Source organism: Mauremys mutica, chromosome 8 (genome assembly GCF_020497125.1).
Source record: "Mauremys mutica isolate MM-2020 ecotype Southern chromosome 8, ASM2049712v1, whole genome shotgun sequence".
NCBI classification, from domain to species: Eukaryota; Metazoa; Chordata; order Testudines; family Geoemydidae; genus Mauremys; species Mauremys mutica.
Window position 1 is genome coordinate 49,863,535 of NC_059079.1, and position 18,591 is coordinate 49,882,125.

Sequence of the window (18,591 nt, forward strand, 5' to 3'; positions counted from 1 at the left end):
TTGTATCAGTCCTCTAATGAGAGGATCACAATGTAATGTTACCAATTTGTAAGAAAACAAAAGTTTTTTTTTAATTTTAATTTAAAAACTTTGCTTTCTGAGAAATAATTGTAGATCTTGACTTTAAATGAAGTATCTAACAAATGTAGAAAGGGCCAGCATCCTGATTAAACAGAAATTTATGTCTGCGGAGCTTGCCCTGTGTTCTAAAAGTAGTTTGTCATGCACTGCTGCAGGAGTTGTAGGAATAATACGGGTAATTTACCAAGAAGGGTTGCTGTTACAAAAGAATACTTTATCCGAGGCTGGTTCATGCACTGAGATCTGCCTGCAGGCAGTCCAACTGCATATGGGCATTTCCCTTCCTGAATTAACATATGGGAACAAGGCTGTCACAGGGGATGGGTACACTACATGTAGTTCAAATCTACCATCCCCATAGGGAATCCACTTAAAAGTTAATATAACTGAAGTTGCACTAGTCCCTTTATGCTGTAGAACTTGCATTCAATGGGATTCCAGGGCAATGATGGGTGAAAGAGCCCTTAGAAGTAAAGCTTAATTGGGAGGTGGAAGGGATTTAGTACAGAGGACATTCAGCAGATCATGGGATTTGTGGGGTATGGGCCCTGCTCACACTTGCTGAGGTGTTCATGTCCATGATTTTTATAATGTGAGAAGGGAGTAGAAGCTCAGATGATTAAATGCTGCTTCCTCTACTGCTATTATACTAGATGTATTTTATTGTGGGAATTCAACATGCCTCAGTTGAAGATACCACTTTTATGCTAATCTTTAAAGACAGCAGCAAATGTCTCAATGAAAACAGCATTCTACTCTTTGTATGCTCTAAACTTTAAACCTTATTCCTATGGAGCACCCTTTCAAATGAAAGGAACATCAAGACATAAAAGATACACCCAGACTCACTACATAACCATATACAATACATGTGTCTTTCATGATTGCAGTGGAAAATATTAACTCTTAAGTGATAATAATTAGGCTTACATTTAAAAGCCCACTAAGATGCATGGAAAAGTTCCACCTATTTTAGTGGTGCTGTTTCATTATCTTGGCAGAATCAGAACTTGGATGCAGGTCATATTCTGAATGCTTAGTCTGAAGTTTGCATATACTATATGGTGACTGCACTTCAGATTGTGAGGAATCCCACTTTGCATCAAATGATAAATATTTTGTAGCAATATAAAGACACCGTATTTTAAAGTCATAAGCACAAGGTGCAAGGATTAAAAATTGCTCAAATTTGATAGAAGTCTTATAGTATCCACCAATAGGAAAGATTTTTAATAAAGAATTCAGAAGTCTTGAATTCATTAAACTCTCAAATTGAAGAACTCTGGTAGGGAAAAAAAAAGGAGATAAAAGTATCAGTGTTATAGACTCACTATCCCGGAGGCACATCCTCCTGGCAAGACCAGCATTACAATGACTCCACTTCATCTCCTTCTTACAGCTTCGGTGGTCTAGTCTGGCAACTTGGCCCTCCTGCCAGTTCACATACAGTTCTGTACCTCCGTACCCCCATTCCAAGATAACTAACATCCAAACCAAATAACATTTCACAAATCAAAAAGAAATAAACACAAGCTCTTCCACCCCACCTGGCTCATCTTCAGTTCCACTCTCCAAAGTCTAAAGTGGATGTAACAGGACATGACTATCAGCCTTCTTGGGCTCATTTTTCTACAGTTTTTTAGCCTCCCTTCCAGGCAGGGGTGGCTCTAGGCACCAGCAAAGCAAGCACCTGCTTGGGGCAGCCCATTTGCAGGGGCAGCATGGGAGCTGAGAACCAACACGGGGCCCTGGGAGCTGTAGTTCCTTGGTTAGCTCCCTGCCTATAGAGCCAGCCCTGGAGCAGGGAAAGAACTACATTTCCCAACATTCTCTTGGCCACTACCAACTGGAAAGGAAGGAGGGGGACCTCATGCGGCAGCGTGCTGTGAGTGCTGTGAATGGTAGGGAGACCATATTTTAACATTCAAAAAACAGGACACTCCACGGGGAGGGAAGCCCCACCCTGCCACCATCCACTCCCTCCGACTGCCCCCCACAGAATCCCCAACTCATCCAACCCCGCCCTGCTCCCTGTCCCCTGATCACCCCCTCCCGGGACCCCTGCCCCTAACTGCCCCCCAGGACCCCACCCCCTATCTAAGCAGCACTGGTCCTTGTCCCCTGATTGACCCCTCCCAGGACTCCTGCCCCTTGGGACCCCACCCCTATCTAAACCTTCCTTCTCCTTGTCCCCAATTGCCCCCTCCTGAGACCCCCCCCAACTTCCCCCCAGGACCCCACCCCCTACCTGTCCCCTGACAAACCCCTGGGACTCCCATGCCTATCCAAACACTGCCTGTCCCCTGACTGCCCCCCCCGAACCTCTGCCCCATCCAATCCCCCTGCTCCCTGCCCCTTGACTGCCCCCCGACATGCTGCTGCATACATGCTGCTGCATACATGCTGCCGTGCTCCCCCACGGAGCCCACAGCCCCCCCCCCCCCCGACATACACACCCAGCACCTGCCTTCCAGATTTGAACACCTCAAAATTCAGGAGTGCTCAAGCTCAGTTTGGGCAGCTGTTACTTCATTTCTCCCAAATCAAATATACTGATCCACTGTAACTTGCTGTAGAAAAAGTAGGATAAAATTGAGCAAGAAATGCTTCCTGGTGGTTATTAGGACTGGAATTGCTATTTTCAACAGCCATTGCCTTTTTTTTGTTTGTTGTTTGAAAGGAAGACAGTGATATTGCATTGGCAAATTCCCCATTGAAAGAAAGAGTGGAACCAAAGAATAATAAAGGCACCTCAACTTTTCCTCATTTATGGAGGACAGTCTTATAATATGCATCCAGATATCCTCCAATCACACAAGCTGAAAATTGTTCCACTTTACTGCAGCTCTGTAACCATATGGGACCCAATCCTGTCTGTGTTTTGTGCACAACCAAAATTCCTGCTGAATGACCCGCCCTGGGAGCGAGTTACCAGTGACCCAGGGCTGCAGCGGAAGGAGGGTGCAGGTGGGGGGGGAGGAGAGCCCAGGGCTGGGGCGGTAGGTGGTGTGTGTGTGGGGGCACTGGTGGGGGGGAAGGGGAGAGCCCAGAGCTGGGGCAGCAGCGGGGTGGGGGGAAGAGGGGGAAGCCCAGTGCTGGGGCGGCAGGGGAGTATAGGGGGGATCCCAGAGCTGGGATGGGGGGCAACCAAAATTTTTTTTGCTTGGGACGGCAAAAAACCTAGAGCAGGCCCTGCTTCCAGGCTCTGAATTGTACTTCTCCATTCTTTTTACAGAGCACTATTTCCAAGGACTTTCTCCCTGGACACCCATATCCCCTGAGCAGCTAATCAGTAGGGCCCTCATCCCTGAATTCCTTCCCTTTGGCTGCCTCTTCCCAGGCTAGGTCCTTACCCCCACCTCTCTGACTGGGGATTGGCCATTTCCAGGGTTTGCTCCTCTCCATTTGCTCTCTTCCTGCAGAGAGAGCCACAAAAGGTACCCTCCCTCTGACAGCTGCCCTGTCAACTGCCCTGCAGCTCTCCCTCAGCTGAGTTCTCTTCAGTCTTTTAGGGAAATGAACCAGCTTCTTCCCATCTGAGCCTACTGATTGCCCCAAATCCCCAGCTGATCAGGATCTCCTGGTGGGAGAGGGAAGTAGCTAATCCATCACCAGCACAGCTCATCTTGACTATCTTAAAGGGCTAGCCAGCCTATGACAATCATAGTTAGTAAAATAAAATAAAATAAATAAATAAACAAACAAACCACAAGAAATAAATAATAAATGCAAGCTAAACAGAAAAATAATAGTTTAGAAAAAGAAAAAAAATCCAGGGTTGGATTTAGGAAAGGGATTAGGGAAGAAACAAGCATTTTCTAAATACTACAGATTGGCCACCCAACAGTAGACAAGCATTAGTTAATAGACTAAAATAAACACAAATATGAGAAAACCAAACAAAAAAGGAAAAAAATGTATTACTATTTTTTTTCCAAAACCATTTGTAACCTGTTTCACCTCCCCACCAAGACCCTACTCAGCTACTCCGAAACATGGTGACTAGTATCTTAGGCCTTGTCTACACTAGCAAATTAGGTCAGAATAACATTGTGACTTGGAGGTATGTGAGAAAAATCCACGCCCCCAAGTGACATAGTTAAGCCAACCTAAGTACCAGTTTAGACAGTGCTAGACTGACAGAAGAATTCTTTCATTGACCTAGCTTCCGCTTCTCGGAAAGGTGGATTACCTATACAGAGGGTGCGGGGGGAGAGAACACCTCCCATCGGCATGTGTAGTGCCCACACTGAAGCTCTTCCGTGGGGCCGCTGCAGTGTTTCAAATGTAGAAAAGACCCTCCTCCTCTGGTAGCACCTTTGAAAACAGGGGGACTAATCATGGAATAAGTTACTAGTCAACACTAGTAAATGTGGCAAAAACAACACCACTGACCTTTAGTCTGTTTGTTATCCATATAAGGCTTGATTATGTCATTTAGGCACAGCCAGAGGTATACTGGGGGGAGAGGGGGAAACGGGGAGGGTAGACTTGGAGTGGAAGCTAGAATAACCCACTCGTGAAGAAAGCTCTCTTTGCTTAGTATATAAAAGTGGGTTGCTCACTTTACTGCTTCAGTAGATTGAACTTGTTGCACACACACTAGGAGTTCCTTGAATCTCTCCGTTCTTACCCACAAGCTTGCTGAGTACCACTCTCCTCTCCCCTTCTATTTCAGGGACTCTCTGCAATCCCCCACACTGCCCTCTTCCACCATGCCAGGGGCTGTGTGCTCCCATTTCCCTTCCCCCATGTCAGTGTACCCCATTCCCCCAAGCCAGGGACCTTGTGTGTACTCTCATTCCCTCCTTCCCCTGTGCTAGGGTTTTCATTCCCCCCCCTCCAAACCAGGGGCTCTGTGTGACTCCTGCCTTCCCATGCCAGATTTCCCCCCACACTCCTACTAGGGGCTTTGTGTGCCTCCCTTCTCTATAATTCCTCCATCTCCCCCACCATTATTATCTTCTTTCTGTTGGTGAGATAAGTCATTCAGATTATCAATGTATTCTACACTACTGGGAGGATGTGAGAGAGACAAGGTGGGTGAGGTAATATCTTTTATTGGACCTACTTCTGTTGGTGAAAGAGACAAGCTTTTGAGCTACACTGAGCTCTTCCTCAGAAGAGAATCTTTGGAGGATGGGGAGAGATGAGATCAGGTATTATTATGTCAAGATGTTCAAGAACTAGCTGATGGCACCAGTTAATTTATAGACAATTGCATAGGTGCTTAAAGTGGTGGCTTTACAATACAAATGGCAGGGGCTCAATGTTTCCCCATTTCTCCTCTTCTGTTTTTCTGATTTTTCTCCAAATCAATAGGGTTCTATCCAATGTCTACAACATTCCCTGAAATTTTGAAACTGATCAGATGCAGCATTCAAAAGAATCTCATTTCATTCACAGATATGGTGGGCAAGGTAATATCTTTTATTGGACCAACTTTTGTTGGTGAAAGAGACAAGCATTTAAGCTATGCTGAGCTATTCTCCAGGTCTGGGAAAGGTACAATCTGTTCCACCTTTTATTTAGCTGTGATACTGAGCATCTTTCCCAAACCTGAAGAAGAGCTACGTGCTACTCAAAAGTTTCTCTTTCACCAACAGAAGCTGGTCTAATAAAAGATATTGCCTCACCTACCTTGTCGCTCTAATATCCTGGGACCGATCTGGCTTCAACAACACAGCAAAAGACATTATATTTAAACAGAGAAATAAATAATATCAAATTGAGCATAAGGGCTCAAGTTCAGCTAATACATTTTGAATACATGCTGTACAGATCATGGGAACCATTCACTACACCAAAAGCTGGTCTGTGTGCATGGCCTCCAAAAAAACCAGGATAGGTGCAGAAAAACTATGTAGGAAACTGAATGTTCAGAATATCCACCACAGAGACAGGATGCATAGCATCTTTTCCATAATTGTGACTGAATACCACAATAGCCCCCATAGTCTGCAATGAAAAGCCTATATACATAGTAAGTCCAGTGGATCTTCAAACACAGATCTATTAGGCTGTCCTTATCTATCTTTTGCTCACTCATTCATTTCCAAAACTTCTCTCTCAGGACCTAATGCAGAGGTAACCACAGAACTGTGCCCTCCAGTACACAAGGGATAAGGCGGTCACTGGACTGGCCTCTTGGGATTCGGTCCCTCCCTCGGAGGGCCATGGACTATAAATGCACTAGTTTCCCTTGCATTCAGGGCTTTTCCAGACCCTTCTTGGGCTTCAAATTTTTACATTTTATTGTAACCAATACCCTATTTCAAGTCCTTCTACCATTCTCCAGCACTCCTCTGGATTTCCATAGTACATTATTAATGCATCTATCATAAGCTCATAAATTAAATGACAAAACTGTAGTCTACAGTTCATCTAGGGATCAGCTATCTTAAACTACTGTTTTGAGATTTTAACAATATTTTGCAACCATCTCTCTTTTTCCTATTTGCTGAACTTGTTAAACACACTTCTTGGTGAATGGTAGCGATGGGCAGCTTGACATGCAAATAATTGAATGAATAGCACTGAGAAGTGGATTCTATTTATTATGCATGGATGATTACTTCCAGCAGATATTAGTTTACTACCTCGACATGTTTAAATAAGACTTTAATATAAGATATCAAAATATCATAGTTAAAGAGGTTAGCTGGTGTCTTTTAGGAAAATAGATGAAGACAGTAAAGAAAAATATTAGTTGATATGATGCAAAAAAAAAGTTGTCAAGAGGTTGAGCTATTTTCTTTCCAGATGCTGTTAAAAGATAAAATGTTAGTAGAAATTACACTGAATACCCAACTTTCTAAACAGGCTTTTCATTAATTTCAGTTTCTTTCAAGGTTTTGTGATGGCTCATTAGGGCATCATGCAAATTAAGATTTACTGCATGAAAGGTAGTGGTTCAGGAACAAATTACATTTTGTCAGGTTTGTTGTTTCTCAAGTGTCCGCATGTGTGGATGTTTTATTTATAAGGGTGTTGTAGACTATGTGTCGCTTCCCTCAGACATCAACTGAGCTGAATATCCTGCACCTTTTGAGGCTCACAATTTCCAAATCAAATAATAATTTGCCTTGGAATTATCTGGCTTAAACATCTTGGAAATTAATTGTACTTTTGGCATTTTATGACTGTATTCAATAATTTGCAAGCTCTCTGAAAAATAAGTAGGCTTATACCAAAAAAAGTGAGATGGGGCTATCAAGTAAAGCTTCAAAAATTGCTTCATATTTTACAGAAACATGCATTATATTTTCTAGTGGTTTAGGAAGATTTTTTTTTGAAGGCTAAAAAAGTTAACAGAAGTATCCCTGAATTTTTTTTTCATTTATTTTTTAATAAAGGAAGTCTGAAACAGCAAAATGTCCTGTTCAACAACATCTATGAGATAAGTCAGTGCCACCACTATGTTTTTAGGCATTAGATCAGAGACAGATGGGGAATATGTAATAGAAAAATGAAACTAACATTATTTAATGTACCGTATTTTCCGGCGTATAAGGCGACTGGGCGTATAAGACGACCCCCTAATTTTATAGTTAAAACATAGGCGGGGAGCACAGAGCCTTTTAAATCCCAGCCGCGGCGGGGAGTCAGAGGGCTCTGGGCTGCCCGCTGCGGCGGGGAGCCCAGAGCCTTTTAAATCCCAGCCGCGGCCGGGAATCAGAGGGCTCTGGGCTGCCCGCTGCGGCGGGGAGCCCAGAGCCTTTTAAATCCCAGCCACGGCCGGGAATCAGAGGGCTCTGGGCTGCCCGCTGCGGCGGGGAGCCCAGAGCCTTTTAAATCCCAGCCGCGGCGGGGAGTCAGAGGGCTCTGGGCTGCCCGCTGTTTATATCCGGCGTATAAGACGACCCCCGATTTTTGGGGGTTGTTTTTTAGAATAAAAAGTCATCTTATACACTGGAAAATACGGTATATTACAGGTTGGCCATGAACTATTAGCTTGAAGGGATAAATTAAGCACAGATGTGATTTTTGCAGCTCAGAATCCTCTCTAGTTTGATCTATACATAAACATATGCTTGTATATGTGGTTCTATACATATATGCACACAGTGTGTATACACGCACACACACACAAATATATAAAATGTGTCACACACTGACCTAGTATGCCTTTGTTCCTCATCTAGTAGATGGGTCACAGAGGTTTGAGAGTCTGCCATTGCTTTTGGTACTTTAACCTCAAATAGAAGAGGCTTGTGTGCTTTTAAATCCAGAGGTCTAAGGTTCATTCAGTCTTCCTAGCCAGGATTGTCGATTCACATATACATGCTGTATAGCATAGGGCAATATTCTCCTATATTAGTGGTATTCACACAGGGGAAGAAACCTAAGGGAGTTGGAATTCATAGAGCTTCTTGCTCATTGTTCAGCTGTGACATCAGGGTTTGTCCCTCTCACAGAACAGGTGGGGTACATCTTAGTGCAGCAAATGTCCTTCAGTCTATGCAGTACTCTGGATACCTATAGAAATCTTGTGCCTCCACTAGAGCTGGTCAGAACATGTCACATTTTGAAATGTTCCAGTGAAAACCAGGAAACATTTATTGTGATTTATTTATTTTTGCCAAAAAGTTCCAATTTTTCAACCAGTTCTAGCCTCGCTACTAAGAGTCCTGCTGGCATCTCTTCCCTTTCTCAGCACAGTGCTTTCCACAAAGAAATTGATGGTCTCCCCCTACAGCTACACAGTAGCACTTGGTGGAAGTTAATACTGTCTGCAGCATTATTATTTGTGAGTGTATTTCGAATTACAAATCTTTGGGGTCAGTAGAGGTTCATGCCACAGAGTGTGGCCGCTCCCCTATCCAACCCCACAGAAACCAGAGGCTTGATGCAAATGAGCTCCAGCAGAGAGCAACTGTTTAAACAATTAACAATCATCCAAAGCCCAAGATTTGGTGGTGACGGGGGACTTCAACTATCCAGATATATGTTGGGAAAATAACACTGTGGGGCACAGACTATCCAATAAGTTCTTGGACTGCATTGCAGACAACTTTTTATTTCAGAAGGTTGAAAAAGCTACTGGGGGGAAGCTGTTCTAGACTTGATTTTAACAAATAGGGAGGAACTCATTGAGAATTTGAAAGTCGAAGGCAGCTTGGGTGAAAGTGATCACGAAATCATAGTGTTCACAATTCTAAGGAAGGGTAGAAGGGAGTACAGCAAAATAGAGACCATGGATTTCAGGAAGGCGGATTTTGGTAAGCTCAGAGAGCTGATAGGTAAGGTCCCATGGGAATCAAGACTGAGGGGAAAAACAACTGAGGAGAGTTGGCAGTTTTTCAAAGGGACACTCTTAAGGGCCCAAAAGCAAGCTATTCTGCTGGGTAGGAAAGATAGAAAATGTAGCAAAAGACCACCTTGGCTTAACCACGAAATCTTGCATGATCTAAAAAATAGAAAGGAGTCTCATAAAAAATGGAAACTAGGGTCAGATTACAAAGGATGAATATAGGCAAACAACACAGGAATGCAGGGGCAAGATGAGCTCAAACTAGCTATGGGAATAAAGGGAAACAAGAAGACTTTTTATCAATACATTAGAAGCAAGAGGAAGACCAAGGACAGGGTAGGCCCACTGCTCAGTGAGGAGGGAGAAACAGTAACAGGAAACTTGGAAATGGCAGAGATGCTTAATGACTTCGTTTCAGTCTTCACTGAGAAGTCTGAAGGAATGCCTAACATAGTGAATGTTTATGGGAAGGGGATAGGTTTAGAAGATAAAATAAAAAAAGAACAAGTTAAAAATCACTTAGAAAAGTTAGATGCCTGCAAGTCACCAGGGCCTGATGAAATGCATCCTAGAATACTCAAGGAGCTAATAGAGGAGGTATCTGAGCCTCTAGCTATTATCTTTGGAAAATCATGGGAGACGGGAGCGATTCCAGAAGACTGGAAAAGGGCAAATATAGTGCCCATCTATAAAAAGGGAAATAAAAACAACCCAGGAAACTACAGACCAGTTAGTTTAACTTCTGTGCCAGGGAAGATAATGGAGCAAGTAATTAAGGAAATCATCTGCAGACACTTGGAAGGTGGTAAGGTGATAGGAAATAGCCAGCATGGATTTGTAAAGAACAAATCATGTCAAACCAATCTGATAGCTTTCTTTGATAGGATAACAAGTCTTGTGGATAAAGGAGAAGCGGTGGATGTGGTATACCTAGACTTTAGTAAGCCATTTGATACGGTCTCGCATGATATTCTTATCGATAAACTAGGCAAATACAATTTAGATGGGGCTACTATAAGGTGGGTGCATAACTGACTGGATAACCATACTCAGAGAGTAGTTATTAATGGTTCCCAATCCTGCTGGAAAGGTATAACAAGTGGGGTTCCGCAGGGGTCTGTTTTCGGACCGGCTCTGTTCAATATCTTCATCAACCACTTAGATGTTGGCATAGAAAGTACGCTTATTAAGTTTGCAGATGATACCAAACTGGTAGGGATTGCAACTGCTTTGGAGGACAGGGTCATAATTCAAAATGATCTGGACAAATTGGAGAAATGGTCTGAGGTAAACCAGATGAAGTTTAATAAAGACAAATGCAAAGTGCTTCACTTAGGAAGGAACAATCAGTTTCACACATACAGAATGAGAAGAGACTGTTTAGGAAGGAGTACGGCAGAAAGGGATCTAGGGGTTATAGTGGACCACAAGCTAAATATGAGTCAACAGTGTGATGCTGTTGCAAAAAAAGCAAACATGATTCTGGGATGCATTAACAGATGTGTTGTGAGCAAGACACGAGAAGTCATTCTTCTGCTCTACTCTGCGCTGGTTAGGCCTCAACTGGAGTATTGTGTCCAGTTCTGGGCACTGCATTTCAAGAAAGATGTGGAGAAATTGGAGAGGGTCCAGAGAAGAGCAACAAGAATAATTAAAGGTCTTGAGAACATGATGAAGGAAGGCTGAAAGAATTGGGTTTGTTTAGTTTGGAAAAGAGAAGACTGAGAGGGGACATGATAGCAGTTTTCAGGTATCTAAAAGGGTGTCATCAGGAGGAGGGAGAAAACTTGTTCACCTTAGCCACTAATGATAGAACAAGAAGCAATGGGCTTAAAGTGCAGCAAGGGAGATTTAGGTTGGACATTAGGAAAAAGTTCCTAACTGTCAGGGTAGTTAAACACTGGAATAAATTGCCTAGGGAGGTTGTGGAATCTCCATCTCTGGAGATATTTAAGAGTAGGTTAGATAAATGTCTATCAGGGATGGTCCATGAGGGCAGGGGACTGGACTCAATGACTTCTCGAGGTCCCTTCCAGTCCTCGAGTCTATGAATCCCTTTGCCACATTCCAACTCTTCTGGCTCCTCTCCTCAATGAAGCAAAGGGAAGGATCTGACCGCTAGATTATACACCATTTCTGGTAGGGAAAATGTCACACCTGATATTTGTATAGTGCTATGTAGGTGATTTTACTATGATACATATTCAGACTCAGACATACACCAGGACCAATCCTGTAGCCTTTTCTAACTCCCGTTAAAGTCAATGGGAGATTGAATGGAATGGCTATGCAATAAGCCAGGAAACTTAAAAACTTAATTATGTCTCAACAATCCTCCATGCTTACACATCCTTCCCTGCCCCATTTTCAAATTCCTGGGGAAAAAAACCATGAGCTTTGCAACATGCCCTGAAGGTCACCGGTTTCAGGCTATACTTGAAGCAAATTGGGGAAGATCATTCCAAAGTTGGGGCCTTCAAACAGTCCACCCTCTCAGAAGCTCCTTCTCATTTATACTAACTTGGCTACAACTCAAGCAGCCCTGCTACTTTCACTTGCTATGCATTCAATTGTCATATATTCCATATTATAATGCTAAGTATTAGCACTTGATGGGATAAAATATGCATGGTATGATAAACATTTCTCTTCTGTATTTGGGGGTGGGGGAGATCATGTATTCATATTTATGATATGATGGTGATGATGAAAAAAATACTTTTCACTCCAACAGTAACTAAGGATAATGTTAAATAACAGCTACTCAAGTTAGACATATAATTTGCATCCAAGAGCTTTAAAAGAGCTGGCCAATATCATCTCTGAATCATTAAATGTTGATAATCAGTAAGACTCTGAACACCAGGGAAGTTCCAGAGGACTGTCAGCCTGACATTGATCCCAAGAAAAAAAAAACTGAATGGCTCATACAGGACTCAATAAAGAATTAAAGAGGGTAGTATCATTAATACCAATCAACACATATTTATAAAAAATAAGTCTCAGCAAGCTAATCAATTGCCTTTTTGATGAGATTACAAATTTGGTTGATAAAGATAATAGCATTGATATCATTTCCTTAGATTTCTGCAAGGCATTTGACTTGGTACTGCACAATATCTTGATTAATAAACTTTAATGATATAAAATCAATATGGCACACATTAAATGGATTAAAAACTGGTTAAGTGAAAGGTCTCAAAATTTAATTATAGATGGGCAATGACTGAGTGACTGTTTCTAGTGTGATCCCACAGGGTTCTGTTCTTGGTCCCATAGTATTTACCATTTTTTAATCAAGAACTTGGGGTAAAAAAAGAGAATAAATGAATAATGAGGAGGACTGGTCAGTGATAGAGTGATCTGAATTGCTTGGTAAGCTGGGCACAGGCAAACAATATGCATTTCAACACAGCCAAATTTAAGTTCATATATCTAGGAACAAAGAATGCAAGCCAAACTTACAGGATGGAGAGGGGGCTCTATCCTGGGAACTAATACCTCAGATAAAGACTTAGGTTTCATGGTGGATAATCAGCTGAACATGAGCACCATTGCAATGGTGTGGCCAAAAGGGCTAATGAGATCCTTATATATATTGTGGCAGAGCTCCAACCTTGTCCCTGTGGGTATCGCGCTTCTAGGCAGTTTATGCTAGCCTCAGTGGCTCACTGCGACCCTCCACATAGCCCTTCTCTCTCTAGGGCCAGGGTTACAGTCTACTGAGCCCTTTTTATCATAAGCCAGCAAGGAGGTTGGTGAGAGAACTCCCACAGTCTCTGTTGTCCCTAGGGCTTATTTCAGAACAGTTTAGCCTCCTGTCCTGACAGGGGCCTGACTTCCCCTCCCAGGAGATGTTTCTGTAGTGGTGGGTTGGGGGGAACCCGGGCCCACCCTCTACTCTGGGTTCCGGACAAGGGACCCTAATGGTAGCAGCCGTTGGCAGCCAACCTTTCACTGCCAGAGTTGCTACATTTCCCTGGGCCACTTGCCCATAGCTCTGCTGCTTCTCCCTTCTTCACCCATTTCTTAGGTCTCCCTTACCGATGGCTTGAGGGTGTCTTCATTAACCAGCCCTTCAGACACACTTCCTCTCCTCTGGCTCCCCTGGAGTGAGCTCTTTTATAGTATCAAAAGGGCCTTAATTAGAGTCAGGTGGTCACATTACCTTAATGGACTCACCTGACTCTTTAATTGGAGTCAGGTGTTCTCATTAGTCTGGAGCAGCCCCTGCTCTGGTCAGTCAGGGAACAGAAAACTGCTAATCCAGTGGCCGGTATATCTGCCTTCTGCTACTTTGCTGTACCCAACTGACCTGGGTCTATCACAATATATAAACAGGGGAATACTGAGTAGAAGTAGGGAGGTTATATTCCTCTTATATGGCATTGGTGGTACTGAGATACTGTGCCCAGTTCTGGTGTCCTCATTTCAGGAAGGGTTTTGAAAACAATTGGAGAGAGTTCAGGGATGAGCTATCAGAATGATTAAAGGATTAGAAAACTTGCCATATAGTGAAAGCCTTGTTAAGGAGCTATGACAATCAGGATCCAGACACACTCTGGAGAGAACAGGAGGTTTAACCCCTCAAAAATGAGCAGTTAACCAACTAATTGCATACTGTAATGATTGCGCTAGAAAAGTATATTAAGTAAGGTCTTTTATGAAAGCTTATAATATTCTGAACTTGATGGTCATAATGAGATATGTATACAGACTAGGATTATGAATTTATGTATTTGTACATATAGAAAACTAATCATAATCTGTACTACAATTCCAACTATACCTCACAGACTTGTAGTGAGCAGTAAAAAAAAAAAAAATAGAATCCTTAAAAGCCAGGAGTTAAAACCAGATTTAAGTAAAGATCCATTGTCCAGCCCAGGAAAAGAAAATGATGGACAATAAGAGTTAATGGAAAGACATTGAGACATTCCAGCTATCAAGTCAAGAGGAAATCTCCCTATCCTGAATAAACATAAATCACCACCTGCTGACAAAAGGGAGTGGGGACGGGGAGAGAGAAGGGAAAAAGCCTGATATAAAGAGACTTAGGACTGAGGGGTTTTATCCAGACCTTGAGGGAGAGTCTTGTGGCAGGAGGCTGTCTGTGTTTATTTTTTACCCAAGCAGGTCTCTGATGAGCGGAGTGTGCACGCCAAAGTCAGTTGGTATCAGCAGGGCTGGTTTCATGCCTTCGGGGGTGACTAACCAGAGAGGAACAGTCTGAGTGACTGGTACTGAAGAACTAGAGGAGGGTGGATTTGAAGAGACTCTGCATTGTAAGGGCTGTTGGTGTCACCTTACAAGGGATAACTAGCTGGTGAGACCCAGAGTGGGACCTTGTGTTTGCAAGCAAGGTACTGGTGTCAGGGAACTGAACCACAACTGCATATCATAAAGCTCTTCAAGGTTACAGGGCAGGCAGTGACAGAACCTCTTACCAGTCTAGGTGATTCCCAAAATGTCACAGGAGTTCAATCTATATATCAAAGAAAAGATTAAGGGGTGACTTGATACACTATACTCTCTATATATACAATACCTACATGGAGAACAGATATTTAATGATAATATTAAGAGAATCTTTAGCTAACGAAGAAACAAGAACTAATGGCTAAAAGCTGATGCTAGACAAATTCAGTCTAAAAATAAGGAGGACATTTTTAACAGTGAGGGTAACCAATCACTGGAACTACTTAACAAGAGTTGTGGTGGATTCTCCATCACTGGAAATTTTTTAATCGAGATCGAATAATTGTCTAAAAGCTATGCTGTAGTTCAAGCACAGCTACTGAATCTGTAGCAGGAAACTAATACAGGGAAATCCAGTGGCCTGAGTTAGGCAGGAGGTTAATTTAGAAGATTACAAGGTTCCCTTCTGACTTTAAATGCTTTTCATTCTACATTACTATAATGAAAAAAACAAAAACTATAAATACAATATCAGAAAACAATTCAAAAGTGAAAATGGCTAATCTTCTAATTATAGAACAGAGGGTTATAGAAAATAACAACAACAACAACAACAAACTGCCAAATTATTCTAAAAGAATAGTGAGAATGTGTATTTTCTCTTTACACTGAGGGACAATTAAATGTCATATTACTGGTAAAACAAGGACTATGTGCTTCTTAATCAGAAAAAGGCTTGATTGATTCTCTATGATTCTTCATTAAAATGTTCCTAGAAAACCATTATCATTACAGTATGCGCTGGATTACACACACTTCTCTACAAAGCTCTTAAATGAGTTATCCGGGAATTCACACAACTTGTTACGTGGTTTTCATGCAATTACAATAAATCTGATGTTTTATGGATTTATCCATAACACCCTCTCTCCTTGTGCTCTAACCTGACAGTCAAGATCAGCTGAGGCACTGGAGAACCCCTCCGGAGATTTGCACATTTTGGCACTGATAAGAGAGCATTTTCAGGGAAAAGCCTGTAAATGTGGAGCTTGCTTCTCATGCTGATGTGGTAGCGCCACAGTTAGGTGACTTTCAAGGCGTGCTGCAAGCCCTATTTAATTGTACAGGCTTTTCTCTGAGGAAGTATTTTGGAGACAGAGACACAGAGACTGTGTGTGTGTAGCTGTCTGTCAAAGGAGGGTATTGGGATTTTATCAACACCTACATTTTCAAAAGGTGATTGCATGTACCTCAATCTCTGGGTTGCCCAAATATGGGACATATTAATGACGAGCACCTGCCCACTGAAAATTAAACCTCTTTAAAGCAAAGTTGGGTATCCAAAAACATAGGCCTGAGCTTTTTAACTAATATTGGATCAGTTTGTTAACAGTTCATTTCTTATTTAGAGTGCTTAATTTTTGCACACATTCAGCACATCTAAAAAAGCTACATATATGTATAAGTGCTGATTATATCTGATTTGCAATATGTTCCACATTGATTTAGAATTCTTTTAAAAAAAATTAATTCCTCCTAAAATTAATTCCGCCTAAAGAACACAAATGTGATATGGGGGTGGGAGATGGGTTGGCTGACTAGCAAGAGGTTACCATCTTGGCTGTTCACCAATGAATGACTAAACCCAAATGGAAACATGTTACATAAAACTTGTGCAGAAAAAAAACTAGACTGAGTGGCAGATCAGGATAGATGAATGTATTTATTTATTAAAAAGAAGAAAACCTCACATTTTCTATCCGTCAAGTTATGTACATATTCCATCTGCTGTAAACTATGTAGCCATGTGATTTTAGTACTGTTATCCTTCTCCTCTCCACTAGATACTGCATCCTTCATTCCTAACAAGTAGTACTTGAAGTGAGGAGTGCCATGGAAGGTCTGAGTAAGTATTTCTCAAATTGAGAGAATCTGACGCAAATTGCAGAATCTGACCCATCAAAATCAATGGCAAAACTACAAGGATCTTCAATGGGAGCAGGATTGGGCCCATTGTCATAGTGTAGTACTATTGACTTTGGTAAGCAGGATCAGACCCATCATAATGTCATGGTATAATAGACTGGACTTATTTAAAGACATTAATTAAATTCGATTTTTGTTTTAAAAACCTATTTCCTCTTCATAGTTACTATCTTTGGTTACAAATGTCTCATGATAGTTTACAAAGTTGGTAATATTTTGTCTTACATACCATATTAGGCACCCAGGCATAATGGGCACACACCACATTGTACATGCAAATATCTTACTAGCAGTATTTTAGTAACTTAGTTACTGATCCTGTCATTGCCTGCATGCAGCAGACATGTGTGGGGAGCCATTTGCAGGATTGTGACCTGATATGGTGTCTTTACATCAATTCCAGATCTGTCCCTTGTGGTCTGATTGTCACCCTCCATTTTCCTCATGGGATTTATACTCAATGCTCCATTTTGCTCCCTGCAGAACAGACCACAGATCAGCCCATAAAACCTGCAGATCCTGTGGAGCAGCAGGAGACAGCACCATCTCTTTACCCCTACCCGCATGAGTCCTGGCCATCCAGTGGACCCATCTGATCTCCACCATGTCAGAAGAAGCAGAGGAAAATGAATATAGGGTGAAGCTGTATTAATTTTCCATGGGGAAATCTGCTGGACATTGGGAAGGAAAAAATATGCATCCTCTTGGCCCTACTTGCAGATCCATTTCCACAGAAATCCCTTGGTAGGGAAAGGGCAGAGGTGGGGGAAGATATGCTGCCACATTAGCTTTGTGTTCCACCCATCTCTTTCTACATAGGAAGGATATGAACTGTCTAGAGATCAGAGACATGATCAGGAGCTTAATTTTCAAATGTACAGATAGCATGCGGGGAGGAAAAATCTACCCAATGTCATATAGATCTCAATATATAGCCAAATCCTCAGCTACTGTGAATGGGCATATCTTCACTTAAATCAACAGAGCCATGATCATTTACAACAGCTGAGGATGTGGCTCAATATTTTCTAGTTGTTAGAATTAAATATTTGTGTTTGAGTAGACTGCAAAGTAGATTATGCTGAAGGTTTACTGTCAATAGTACAGTATATTCTTTTTGTCCAGTGAGAAGAGGTTCAGTTTTATACTCAAGGTTATCAACTAGGTGATCTATAATAATATTTTCTTGTTTAACTTAGAGGCTCAGAAACAGTAAACAGGTGGAATGTGTACAAGCAATATAGTGGCTGGGGAGAACAGCAGCAACCTGACTGAGAAATATTGTTTACAGACTTGATTATTTAATGTGACTTGAGAATCATTTTAAGACCATCAACAGTTTGTTCCTATTGCAGATAAATCCCCATGAATGCACTAGCATTTTATGCAGAAATATATATAGAGAATTTTGGTATCTTGCTGATCCCTTATCCAATTCAACCATTTGCTTCATTATCATTACTTCAATTAACTTAGTGCTCAGAGAAAACTGAAGAACTGAATTATCAGGAAGCTGTTAAGATTAATTTTCAGGCAAATGAGGTACTAAATGGGGTTCTTAAGTGAGTAAAAGTGAGTAAAAATACACTCTGTCTCCAGCAGTAAAACAACATTCACAGAAAAGGAGGTATTTTGATCATTTCAGCCATAACTGCCTCTTTATTCACATTAAAAGGGATTTGAACATTTTATAGTGGAAGTCTTCCTCCACCATTAAAATACAGTAGAGTGAGAAGGCTCCAGGAGAAAATATCCTATCCTCAGAAAAAGCTATTTTCAAATGGGATGCTATACTTTTTGTGGAAATGGAAAATATATCGGATTGTCAAATTGCTGGTCTGTGTCTGAAAAAT

The 18,591-nt window shown here is 41.8% G+C and overlaps 1 long non-coding RNA gene across 1 annotated transcript; it reads left to right on the forward strand.

Annotated features, from left to right (window-relative positions):
• Positions 1–1,929: 1,929 nt before the first annotated feature.
• On the forward strand, positions 1,930–18,409 carry LOC123375353. Its single transcript, XR_006581412.1, has 3 exons — positions 1,930–1,982; positions 16,597–16,658; positions 17,222–18,409. It is a non-coding gene; the product is annotated as an uncharacterized LOC123375353 (long non-coding RNA).
• Positions 18,410–18,591: the final 182 nt, after the last annotated feature.